We start from the raw sequence: 10,240 nt of genomic DNA on the forward strand, positions 1-10,240 counted from the left end.
CTTCAGGACGACAGACATCCCTCAGAAACCTGGTAACAGCTGATAGGGACTGAAAGGGTGGACAGAAGCCCCCAAATTTAGCATAAACGATAGAGCAAATGAACAGACATTCAGCCAGCCGACATTGAGGCACAAAAGCCCGAGAGCCTGATGAGGACCTGGACTGACATCCCAACCCTTCTCATCTGCCTGAACCTCTGTGTTGTCCTCACGGCTCCCAAACTTTGCAGCATCCTCTTGACTCTGGTGAGTAAAGGACTTCTCCTTACAACCGTCTCCTCATCCAGCCGTCAACTCCACACCCCAGGAGAAGCCTCTATCAGTTTCTGACCTGGTCACTGCAGTCTGAGTGTACATCTGCTGTACTTAAGACCTAAGACTTAAGAGTTTAAAACTAGCACTTCAGCTTAGTATGCAAAGGGAATATCTGTAATAAGTCTGTCATGATTAAGCGTGTTTGCAATGCTTGGAATTAATTTAGAATTGTTTGCTTTGAATTGATCATGTCTGTTGCAGTGCCCAGCATTAAGGATTGTCATTCCTTAAGATTATACTCGTCACATAGCCCCTGAGTTGTTTAGCAGAGGAAATAGTAAACCAAAAACAGTGCACTAAAAATTGCACATAGGCCTGAGATCTTCCTCACTAGGGGCAGTCCTTAGTAATATGTTGCAAATGCACATGATGTGTGTCAGAGATGGAAAGCTAACTGAGAAACCCTTGGCACACAGTACCCATTACTTGTGAATGTTCATGTGTTAAGCGCACATTAGGCATGACACCACAAACCCTGTAATTACTTACAAATGCAAAGAAAGTCATTAGCACTTCAGAAATTTATGTAACTGTGTTGTGAATTTATCTACCTTCTTTTCCTAGGAGAAAGAAATGTTGTACACAGAGAAAACCATCAGCATTTAAACATTTTTTCTAGCCAAATCCAGACCTTTGCTGGAAATTCCCTAAAGATAGACATGGTATCAAAAAAGAAATTAAAAGGGATTTGGATTGGAGTATATTTCTTCTATGTATGTCAATATTCAATATAATAAAATTATTGCCTAAAAAAAAAAAAAAAAAAGAACCTATAGAGTGAAATTGTATTGAGTGATTTGAGTGAATAAAGCATTGAAAAGGGCAGAAGTGCATGGACATTCTTTATCTCTCCCCTTGACTACATATGTTGTACTTTTGCCCATCTCGACATGACCTAGGATAATCCCCACTTCTCATTGCGATGTAACATGACAGAGGCCCAGGTTCTGAGATTAGCATGTGAGCGTTGCTGGTGAGCCACTGTTCTGCCCACTACCCACCCCGCACCCCACCAGTAATTAGAAAACAGTGAAAGAAACCTCATGTGGACAAGTTCCTTTCTTCTGATAAGGATTTTAAACTACTTTAAAAATTAAAAACTCTAAAGCTGAAAAAGCAAAACATAAATTCTGTCAAATAGCAGATCTGAGACTTCTGCTTTTCTTGCTCAGCTGAGAGTGCCCATCTTGGAAATGGGAGAGGACACTGCTCACTTCCTGGATTCGCACCAGGGCTGACCAAACGCTCAGAAGCTTTGAGAGAGAAATGCTTGACAATACCACTCTGGAAATGAAGCCCCCAAGTCTTTCACTGAATTCTTGTATCCAATGGCAGCGTACAACCCACTTGAATAACAACATTCCAATATATGATCAAGATGTAATCCTCCCCATGTGGTAAATGGTAAAGAATTGACAGCAAGTTTGGACAAGCGTGATTTTTTCCTTTGATAAAACTGCATGGGCGCCAGGCACAGTGGCACGTGCCTGTAATTCCAGCGGCTTGGGAGGCTGAGGCAGGAGGATTATGAGTTTAAAGCCAGCCTCAGCAAAAAGTGAGGCGCTAAGCATCTCAGTGAGACCCTGTCTCTAAATAGAATACAAAATTGGGCTCAGTGTTGAGTTCAATCCCTAGTACCAAAAACAAAAACAAACTGCATGCACAAGTGGGGCCCAAACTGAGACACTTGTTAGATCTACATCAACAAGGCAGAGGTTAGAACATCACAGGCCAACTGCCTGCTTTCTTGCTTGGTAATTTGTATCTATTACCAAGCAGCCATGACTCTGGATAATAGACCAAATCTGAATGCTAATTGTGCTGCCAAGAAGAGGGTGTTGAAGTTGATGGAGGCTCTTCCCATACGTAATACTCCTTGCAAAGGACCCATTACACTCTCTCTCTTTTGTGATGCTGGGGCTTGAACCCAGGGCCTTGGGGTTGCTAGGTAAGCACTCAGCCACTGAGCTACACTCCAAGACCCCAACTGCCTGCTCTCAAGACCCAATTCTGTTGTGTACTGTGTGATTTTTAGCAAGTGATTTAGCCACTCTCTTGTCTCAGATGGGGATCCTTCAAGCAGGGATGAACATATCTGCCCTTATGTTTTAAGAGTAAATGAGGATGAGTTCTAAGTACTCAGGACAAACCCTAGCACCTCATGAGCACTTAAAGTATTTGTTAAGTAAAAATTTTAAATGTCCCTGCTAGCTGCCTATAACTTGCCAACCAAACTATTGCAAGGGAGCATACTTCTCAGTCCTAACTAATCCATCATAGAGGACATATTTTATATACAGGTTAATATGTGCAATGATGTGCTTCCAGAAGTGCTCTAAAATACTAATTTAACAAAAACAAAAGCCCTCCACTGCTATTGAAGTTTGATAGCAACTACTGGGGTAGTAATGACTTGGTCGAACAACTCACTGAGCAGACGCGAATCTCAGAAGACAGTAGCAGCTGTGTTAAATAACCGTCTCAGGGCCTCCTAAAGAAAGACGCACAGCACTGGCGAGGACAGTGGGGTTTGTGATGCTTAATGGCCCCGGCATTTTCTGGGACAGTGGTGTCCATGGTACAACACTCTGTGAGGGACAGTACCAGTTGTGCTAGACTAGCCCTCCTGGCATCTGCTGAGAGGAGGGCAGGCATATTATAACTGCACTTCCAAAGCTTCTCAGCATTCACAGCTGATGTTACATACTTCTTATGAACATTCTCAAAATACAATGGCAGTATACAACTCACTTCAATCATTTTATTTTAACCCCAAAGGGAAGGGGAAGGGGTTGGTGGTGGGGGGATAGGATCCAGACCCTCTCAGCGCAGGCAAGATATAACACATGGATATTTATTACAGAAAAAGACAAGTTACCTTAATGAGAAATATCTGATTTTGCCCAGGTATGGTGGTCCATAACCTGTAATCCCAGCCACTTGGGAAGCTGAGGCAGGAGGATCACAATTTGGAGGCCAGATGGGCAACTCAGCAAGCCCCTATCTCAAAATGAACAATTTTGCTCAGTGATCGAGCACCCCTTGGTTCAATCCCCAGTGCTGCAAAAAAACAAACAAAAACAAAAAACCCCTGAGCCACTGAACATTTACTTTGAGCCAGGCATTACTCTCAATGTTTTATACCCACCAAGTCACATTAATTCATATGGTCACCCTAAGAGGTAAATGAACCTAGTGATAAACCTAGTGATGATCATAAACCTAGACTGCCACACAAAACCTGTCAGTTCTCCTTATGTATTCCATCATGACATAAAGGCCAAAGAACTAAAAATTATAGACATCAAATTCTTTATCAAAATAGAGGCCCCCAAACCTGATATCTCCAAAGAGATGTCAGACAGCCAGGAAGGATGCTGGGAAGGGCATAGGCATCCCAAAGTGCTGGGCTCACTTTTGAATCCCTATTTGCCTCCCACCACCTCTACAGCCTTGGGTGCAGACCCTTTCTACATTGTTTCTAAACTTCCACAGCAGAGACAATTTCTATTTTGCAGGTCTATCTGGAAACAAAGACAGTGTTTCACCTAATCCACAGGAGTGCCTATCTCATGGGATCTACCATTATATAACCACCGCTCTTTTACCCACTGCCTTCATATTCTGTGTATGGTGGAACTCGAAAGCCAACTCCACTGTTTGACCTGCATTTACAAGGCTGAACTCCGCATCAGCCAATGCTGCCAGTCTTCCTGAAGGTCTGCACTTCTCTGTGGGGATGGGCTACAACAGAAAGGTCTTTCTCGGAAGTACCTCAGTGGGTTAAGTGGCCTAAACCACTTACTTGGTTTTTGACCCTCTTCCCTCCCCCTAAATAAAATCTCATTCTTTCATATTATCTCAAGATGTTCGATCAGACTACCTAAACTAAAAATATCCCCAGGTGAGGAAAAGAATCCTTATGCCACCTCGGTGGCGTGGGTCTGTGAAGAAGTGACATTGCAGTATACTCATCCACCTTACCCCACCCAACTGGGCCCTCCAGGATCACAACACAGCCAGGACCACAGTTCCATTGGGGGGAGGCACCACCCTCTGGCATATTCCCTTCTTTCTGTCTGTAGCTGCCTTCCCACCTCCAGGGCTCTCCCTCCCATTAGTCCCTTCTAACGGGTGGAAAAGCTTTTTTTAAAGTTTAATTCCTACATACCTTGACTTTCCAATCATCTTAATGAAAAGAGGTGATTAAATTCTTGTGGTAGGTACTCATCCCAATTTTCCATTGGCATGACGTCTCTGGTTCCAGGGATTCAATCGGATAGCAACCACCTTTGTTCAGATACTCACTGAATACCTTCTGGGCCTAGGCAAGTAAGGCCAGGTAAACTTGGAGCTGGACACCCCCAGGGCAGGTATTTAAACTCCTTTCCACCACTGCCTGAGGCTAGCCCTGACATCAGGTGCTTTCTCCACAGGTGAAAGGAACCAGGAGACATGAACTTCAACACAGCCCACCAGCTGGGAAATGGCACTTACCTGAAGGACCTCAGAAGTCTCTCCACTTGCCCTGAAGTAGCCTGCCTTTCATTTCCCTTTGAAATGATTTTAGTCTGTGACTCACTTTTTTAAAAAACATTGTATACATACAAGAATCCAGTTAATGAGTCCCTGCTTTGGGGGAGGGGGGAGGTTACTGAGTGTGGAACCCAGCAGTGCTTTATCCCTCATCTACAAGCTATACCCCCAGTACCCCCACATATACCTTATTTATTTATTTTTTTTAATTTTGAGACAGGGTCTTGCTAAGGTGATGAAGCTAGCCTTGCACTTAGAATCCTCCTGCCTCAGCCTCCCAAATCACTGGGATTAAAAGTGTTTGCCAACATGCTCAGCTAATTAATGCTTCTTGAAAAAGAAACAAAAGAACAGTTGAGTTTGGTTTGAAATTTTTAAGTTATACTATCAATTTAAATGAAATCCACGAAAACAGAAAATTATAAGACTGCATTTCAAGTTGTTTAAGCAAAACACCAAATGATATAAAGGTTGGGCAATAGGGCAAACCAATTAGCAAGTAACCTATGATCCCCTTGACACTTAATTTTATTAGCTGTTTCTTTAAATTTTACTTTGGGTCACAAAGTCATTGTTGGAAATTAATAAATTGAACTGATCTGGGTGTCTGGATGAAGAGGCTGAATTTGACACTGCTTATATGAAAGCATGCTTTATGAAAATCATAAGAAAAAATTAACCAGCATTAGAAATGGGACTATAAGCCCAAGGCAAAATTAAAATTTTTACTCAAGGTGACCTATTTATTTGATATTGATGCAACTTATTCTAAACCTAGTGATAAATCTACTAAATGAAATGTCTGGAAATACTTTACTTCACTGGTACTAAGGAAGTAAAATTTCTTTGTGAGAGCTGCCTGGCAAAATTAGCCCTGTCCACTGTGTTATAATACCTCAAAAAATAAGTTTAGCTCCACAGGCCAATAACAAAAGCACAAACAGTACTTTAAGAGAGCTCCTATGTTCCCTTTTCATCAGATAATCCCTTGAATAACAAGCTACTACCCCGCTGTGCAGCTCCACAGAGGTTGATCCTCTTGCTGAAATCTTATGAGACACACTAAAGAAAAACAGAAGTTAAAATTCTTTTAAGTTAAAAAGAAAGGAGGTTGGGCATGTTGACACACGGGGATAATCCCAGTGGCTCAGGAGGCTGAGGCAGGAGGATTGCAAGTTCAAAGCCAGCCTCAGCAATTTATCGAGACCCTGTCTCAAAACATAAAGGGTTGGGGTTGTGGCTCAGTGACAGAGCGCTTGCCTAGCATGTGTGAGGCACTGGGTTCGATTCTCAGCACCACATATCAATAAATGAAATAAAGATCCATTGACAGCTAAAATATTAAAAAATAATAATAATAAGACATAAAAAGGTCTGGGAGTGTGGCTTATGGTTAAGTGCCCTGTCGTTCAATCCCTGGTACCTGGACTGGGAATGTACTTCAGAGGTAAAGTGTGTGTTTAGCATATGCAAGATCCTGGGTTTGATCCTTAGAAACATATTTTAAAATAATAATAATAAAATACATAAAAGCGGGGGGGAGAGAAGATTCTGTATTTCTGAACATGGTTTTTTAAAAGGCAGCTAAATTACTTGGTTCAGTGGCCCACATCTGTAATCCCAGCTACTTGGGAGGCTGAGATAGGAGGATTGCAAGTTGATGTCCCACCCAGGAAGTCTAATGAGACCCTGTCTTAAAATAAAATAAAGATCTGGGATATAACTCAGAGGTAGAGCACTCCTGAGTTCAATCCCCAGTACTGTGAGGTGAAAAAAGAAAAGGTAACCAAATTAAATGTATTTCACTTTTTAAAAAGTGAAGTAAATTATAGAAGTAAAATTTCCTTTTTAAAAATGAAATACTCATGGATCTCCAGATAAAGCTAGGAAGATATTTAAAGCAGAGCTGCTTAAAATAATGACAACTGGAAACAAACTGTGTGTCCAATGATAGGGGATTAGTTGAGATGCAGGCAGCCATGTAGTAGAAAAGATAAAACGATGCTATAGAAGAGCATTTTAGAGACTAAGTGGTGTCCATATGGGGGGGTGGGGGCAGAAAATAAAATATAAAGAACAAACCCAGTTTTGCAGAACACAAATTCCTAATTGTGAGACTTCACAAAAGTTACTGAATTTCCATAAATCAGTTTCTCCCTCATAAAAAGGGGGTAATAAGAGTACCTATCTCTAAATGTTGGAGTGGGGATTATGAGATGTTATAGTTACATGAATGCAGGGGACACGTTTGGCCCAAAGTAAACTCAGTATGTTACCTCTTTATGTTGTGTGTGCCTGAGTGGAAAACAGTGAAAAGATATAATGTAAAGTGGTTTTCTGGTGGTTAAAATTTCCATAGTAACACACTGCTTATAATATGAGGAAAACTAATAAATGGGATATTTGCACACAGTGGTAATCCTCTTAAAGATCTACCATAGTGTTTTATTCACGGTAAACAAGTCTTGATAGAGCTAAACTGAGCCTTCAGATTTCATTTAAACAACTTGCTCTGGACCATTTAAAATGGTTTAAACTTAAGAGGTAATTTGTCTTTAATGTGTTTTTAAACGGTAAAGCTAGACAGACCTGCATTATTCAGCCTCATAAGGATTTATGAGCCTCAATTCAAGAACCTTCAGAAAGCCACTGGATTTCTCCTTATCAGTGAGAGGCAGCCTACTACAGTCTAATCACTTATTTCCTTCTAATTCCCTAATCCTCTCCTCTTTGACTCCTTTTCCCTCTTCATAATTGAAGTCTGGGGTTTCTCTCTACTGGACCATAGGTTTAAAGGACAATAACAGGGATTCCTTCCTCTTAACATCAGTAGCATCTGGCAAAATGGCTGGCATATAGTAGTTGCTTACTAAGTGTTCAGCAAATAAATAACTTGAATAAATATCTCATAGTAGTAATTCAGGCTTCAATTCTACCATATGTGAATAAAAAAAAAAAGATCAGTAAGCCTTAAAGTCTGAAATTTAGTCTGAAACTCCAAAATTCTTAATTATATATATATATATATATTTTTTAGAAAAAAGAAATATCTTGCTGGTTGTGGCGCATGCCTGTAATCTCAGCAACCTGGGAGGAGGATCACAAGTTTGAGGTCTGCCTCAGCAACTTACTGAGTTCCTGTCTCAAAATAAAAGGGACTGGGGTGTGTAGCTCATTGGTAGAGTGCCCCTGGGTTCAATTCCCATAAGTAATAATAATAATAAATATCTTACCTCAAAGTATCACTTTAAAAAAGTTCTCATTTGTACTTCACTACGTTAATATACATAAGATTATTTCTATTTTGTCTTTAAATATTTCATTTAAAGTTCCACAAACACCCAAGAGAATTTGAGTAACTTCCTTAAAACAGCAGTTAATAAATGACCACCTAAATAGTGGGTCTGGTCGATTCCCAAGTCCATGATCTCTCTATACCATCAAAGTTGTTGTCATAGTATAAGAACAAATGCTTCCACTAAGATCTAAGCAAAAGCTTCAGATTCTTCCAAGTCCTGAGGCTTTTACCAGGATCTGGGAAAAGTGAAACAGAGCAGTTCCCAGGAGCAGCAACCTAAGGGTCTCCAAAGGGCTCCCTCCAGGTCATAACTCAACCAGCTTTACTTAAAAATGAAACTAAAGAAACCAAATTAAATATTAACCAGTAAAAGAAACGACCTCACCCAGAAGACTATCAGCAGACCCAGGAAAGGTTTATAAAAAGGAAATTTTACTCTGCTTCTTAAAAAAAAAAAAAAAAGGGGGTGTGTGGGGTGGGGTGGGGTGGGAAGGGGTAAAGTTGTAGAGCTCTCCACACATCCCTTCTTCCTGCAGGCTTGTCACTTTCAGTCACTGCCCTGACGTGGTTTAAACAGTGAGTGGCAGTTCCTATGACACAGGTGGGAATCAAAACCTTCTCAGGTATCCACACTGAAACGTTTGACTTCCTGAAAATATCACTTTCCTCTTTCTACGCCAAGAACTTGCCAATGGATTTCACATGCTAAACCTCAGCCCACCAGGTTTACATATGTGTATAAAAATCTGTGGAAATTAACTGATCATTACCTAAACCAGCTGGAATGTGGTCTTATTTATATATAAACAGTTACAATTTGTTGGAATCTGCTTTGTCCCAGCCATTATGATTAAGTCTCATGTGCTTTAATCATCACTGTTGTTCTCATTATTAATCCTGATTGAATCCTCATAATCATCCGACGTAGTTATAATCCCATTTTACTGGTTCAGAGAGCTTCATATACCTGAGAACCCACTGGGACGGAATTGAAAAGTTAAGGACAATTCAAAATCCATGTCCAAGCCCCAATGATACTAAACAGCTGATTCTCTTCAAAATTTAGTCAAAATGGTTTTAAGGTCATTTTTGAGGAGGCAAGACTTAAATGAGAGGAATGGCAATAAATAAAAATAAATGATTACAAAATCTGAGTTGGTTTCTATTCACCGGCTATCTGTACCCACAGATGGTGACTAGGGGGTCCAGTCCCACCTATCTAGCCTAAGAAACCAAGTCTCACTTCAAGGGGTGCAGATCTGATAGCCAAACGTTGAAAGGTTTCCGTGTTAGCAGCCCAGAGCTGTGTTCGTTCACACATCATCAGTAAATGTCTCTCGAGATGAGAAAAAAAAAAAAAAGTCCCTCCTCCACCACCCGAACTTCAGCCCTGACCTCTGGAGTGGCCCTGGACAAGCTATGGTTTAACCTGTGTGTTTCCAACGCCAGCAGCTGGTTACCCGAAATGGGCTGCAAATGAATGAGCTGAAATATCAGAGCAAGGAGACTGAGTCACACAGCCTTCCTCAGGCCGATAAAAAATCCGAGGAAGGATGCCCTGGGGCGGGGCGGGTGGGGGCCGAATATTAGAGCCACATCTAAGGCTGGAGATCTACCTCCCCCCTCCACTCCCCACGCGCTTAGCAGGACGCGCAGCCCCGCAGCCCCGCAGCCCATCCTCCCCGCGGCCCCTCCGGGCGCTCCTTACCCGCTCGCCGTGGAGCTCGCGACACTCCAGGCTGTAGGCACTTGCTCCCGGGAGGAGGATCTGTCAGGGGACCCAGCCCGCTGCTGCAGCCGCTGCGGTCAGTCCCGGGCACCGCCACCCGCAGGCCTAAGCCGCCAGAAAGTTTGCTCGGGGTCTAGTCCTCACGCACCGCGGCTCCGCGAGGGGAAAGAGCTCTCCCGGTTCCTCCCGCGGTCGCCACCCGCGAGGCCGCACTCGGCGGCGCTGCACCACTGGCCGGGCTCCGGGCGGCCGAGGGCGGCTCCGCGCGCTCCGAGGGCGGGGTCTCCCCGCCGGGTTCAGCCCGTGGCGCGGCGCAGCGCTCGGTGTTTACCGCGGCCCCGCGGCCCGCTCTCCCCGCTCTC

The 10,240-nt window shown here is 42.7% G+C and overlaps 1 protein-coding gene across 1 annotated transcript in view; it reads right to left on the reverse strand.

The window, feature by feature from the left end:
* The window catches only part of Sgms2 (sphingomyelin synthase 2), an 82,479-nt gene extending 72,520 nt beyond the window's left edge, over positions 1-9,959 (reverse strand). The window contains exon 1 of the mRNA XM_076864237.2: positions 9,858-9,959. The gene's annotated coding sequence lies outside the window, so the exon portion shown is untranslated. The remainder of the gene's footprint in view (positions 1-9,857) is intronic.
* Positions 9,960-10,240: the final 281 nt, after the last annotated feature.

Source organism: Callospermophilus lateralis, chromosome 8, assembly GCF_048772815.1.
Source record: "Callospermophilus lateralis isolate mCalLat2 chromosome 8, mCalLat2.hap1, whole genome shotgun sequence".
Classification (NCBI taxonomy): Eukaryota; Metazoa; Chordata; class Mammalia; order Rodentia; family Sciuridae; genus Callospermophilus; species Callospermophilus lateralis.